We start from the raw sequence: 3,148 nt of genomic DNA, 5'->3' as shown, positions 1-3,148 counted from the left end.
AGCCCCAATGAAATTGTTTCTTTTGTAAGAGTTGCTGTGATCATGGTGTCTCTTCACAGCAATAAAACCCCAAGAAACTTCTTTCGTTTATTTATTTTTTATTAGATATTTTCTTTATTTATATTGCAAATGCTATCCCGAAAGTCCCCTATACCCTCCCCTGCCCTGCTTCCTTACCCACTCACTCACACTTCTTGGCCCTGGCGTTCCCCTGTACTGGGGCATATAAAGTTTGCAAGACCTAGGGGCCTCTCTTCCCAGTGATGGCCGACTAGGCCATCTTCTGCTACATATGCAGCTCTGGGGGTACTGGTTGGTTCATATTGTTGTTCCACCTATAGGGTAGCAGACCCCTTCAGCTCCTTGGTACTTTCTCTAGCTCCCCCACTGGGGGACCTGTGTTCCATCCTATAGATGATTGTGAGCATTCACGTCTGTATTTGCCAGGCATTGGGATAGCCTCACACGAGACAGCTATATCAGGGTCCTTTCAGCAAAATCTTGCTGGCATATGCAATAGTGTCTGGGTTTGGTGACTGATTATGGGATGGATCCCCGGGTGGGGTAGTCTTTGGATGGTCCATCCTTTCGTCTTAGCTCCAAACTTTGTCTCTGTAACTCCTTCCATGGGTATTTTGTTCCCTATTCTAAGGAGGAATGAAGTATCCACACGTTGGTCTTCGTTCTTCTTGATTTTCTTGTGTTTTGCAAATTGTATCTTGGGTATTCTAAGTTTCTGGGCTAATATCCACTTATCAGTGAGTACATATCTAGTGACTTCTTTTGTGATTGGGTTACTTCACTAAGGATGATATATCCTCTAGATACATCCATTTGTCCAAGAATTTCATAAATCCATTGTTTTTAATAGCTGAGTAGTACTCCATTGTGTAAATGTACCACATTTTCTGTATCCATTCCTCTGTTGAGGGACATCTGGATTTTTCCAGCTTCTGGCTATTATAAATAAGGCTGCTATGAACATAGTGGAGCATGTGTCCTTATTACCAGTTGGAACATCTTCTGGCCCAGGAGAGGTATTGCTGGATCTTCCAGTACTACTATGCCCAATTTTCTGAGGAACCGCCAGACTAATTTCCAGAGTGGTTGCACAAGCTTGCAATCCCACCAGCAATGGAGAAGTGTTCCTCTTTCTCCACATTCTCGCCAGCATCTGCTGTCACCTGAATATTTGATCTTAGCCATTCTGACTGGTGTGAGGTGGAATCTCAGGGTTGTTTTGATTTGCATTTCCCTAATGATTTTTTTTTAATTTCTCACATGCATATTGCTAGCTAAAAGCCAATCTGAACGGTAGCATACTATATGATTTCACTTGTCAATACCCAGATTGTTTAGCACAAGCAATGAACTCTATACTAGTCAAACATATATCAGTACTGGCTAGGCGGTATTGTACAGGCTTGTAAATCCCAACACGTGTCTGGTCTACCTAGAATTTCCAGGTCCACTGGAATTGCTACATGATAAAGCCATACTCTATATATATATATATATATTTTTTAAGTACTTTCTGCTTTGCTAATTTGAAACTGCTCCCCACCACCCCACAAAAAAAACTATATAAAAAAAGTACAGCAAAACAAACCCAGTAAAACCAAATCATTTCTCAGATAGCTAAGCATTTAGCCAATCCAGCACAAGGCCATGAGGAGCTGTCAGAGATGTTAAGATGCAGCGGGCTGTTAGAGAGATGGATGCTGATTTGTCAGCAGAGTCTCCACTCTGCTGGGAGACAGGAGGAGGGGCTTCTGATGACTGACAGCCAGTTTTTTTGTTTGTTTTGTTTGTTTGTTTGTTTTTAGCCATTATAGGGATCACAGAATATTCTTCCATTCCCTTTAGATCAGAGTAAAATCTTGTCTAAGGCGGCATATTTGGGGGTAGAGCATTTTTCTTTGCACGGCTTCTAATTTTAAAGTTTCTTAGGATCTTCTTGTTGCTGTGAACACATTCAGGACATAGCAAATTATCTTCCACTCCTGGTTCTGGGATAATACAGGCCGGTAACAGGAAGAGAAAATTCATCCTTTGGGGAGTGTCTGGAACCCAGGTCTGTCCAGCAAGAAATTGCAGGCGAACCCAGCCTTTCTTATCTGCAGGAAGCTGCCTGCCATGGACAACACACCATCTGGATCCAGTGGCTTGTGGCAGAAAGGCCTCCACATTAGACGGAAGAGGACATCGATTCTTAGACATTGACTGAGCTGCTCTCATGGCAATCCTTGCCCAGGCTGCAAATGTGGACTCCTTAGGTGAAGTTAGAATTTCCAGGACACCACTCTCCTCCTTTCTCCTTTGGCACCTGCTTGGAGGCCCGATTCCTCGGTAGACTATCTTGGATTTCTTGGGACCCTGCTTCATTCTGGCCTCCCGAGATGTATTGGGAATATAACATTCTTGTTTAGAATAGGAGTGTCTCCGAAGTCTCAAATAGACCTCAACTTTCTTGCCATCCGTACTCAAGTTATGATACCGACACCACTCCCGAAGAGTGTTCCGGGACACGTCCCTAATAGGAGGCAGGCTGGGCAGAGGACAGGTGCTTGGTATGGTTCTGGTTGGGTGTTTGATTCCCGCATGCCTCACCAGAGAACGAGCTGGTGGTGTGTGGTCTAAGGTTGAAGAAGAAACATTTGATTGCGTAAGTTAGACTGTGATTGGCTCCCCCTCCTTAAATTGGACCAGCGTTAAAATCACACTTTCTTCATCCAAGTTTTCCTTAGATAGGTTCTCATTGAAAGTCTCCAGGCCGAAGTATGACATTTTCAGGCAGGCTTGGGAAGAAGACTAAGGCAGCATATTTCCCTAATGATTAATGAACATTTTTTCCAGGTGCTTCTCAGCCCTTTGGTATTCCTCATTTGAGAATTCTTTGTTTAGCTCTGTACCCATTTTTAATGGGTTTATTTGAATTTCTGGAGTCCAGCTTCTTGAGCTCTTTGTATATGTTGGATATTAGTCCCCTATCAGATTTAGGATTGGTAAAAATTCTTTTCCAATCTGTTGGTGGCCTTTTTTGTCTTACTGACAGTGTCTTTTGCCTTACAGAAGCTTTGCAATTTTATGAGGTCCCATTTGTCAATTCTTGATCTTACAGCACAAGCCATTGCTGTTCTGTTTAGGA

General features: G+C 43.0%; 1 pseudogene; it reads right to left on the bottom strand.

Annotated features, from left to right (window-relative positions):
• Positions 1–1,671: 1,671 nt before the first annotated feature.
• On the bottom strand, positions 1,672–2,795 carry Gm8023 (annotated as a pseudogene).
• Between the last annotated feature and the right edge of the window lie 353 nt (positions 2,796–3,148).

This window comes from Mus musculus, chromosome 1 (genome assembly GCF_000001635.26).
Source record: "Mus musculus strain C57BL/6J chromosome 1, GRCm38.p6 C57BL/6J".
Classification (NCBI taxonomy): domain Eukaryota; kingdom Metazoa; phylum Chordata; class Mammalia; order Rodentia; family Muridae; genus Mus; species Mus musculus.
Note: the sequence above shows the minus strand (reverse complement) of the source record. Positions and strands in the feature narration are given on the sequence as shown.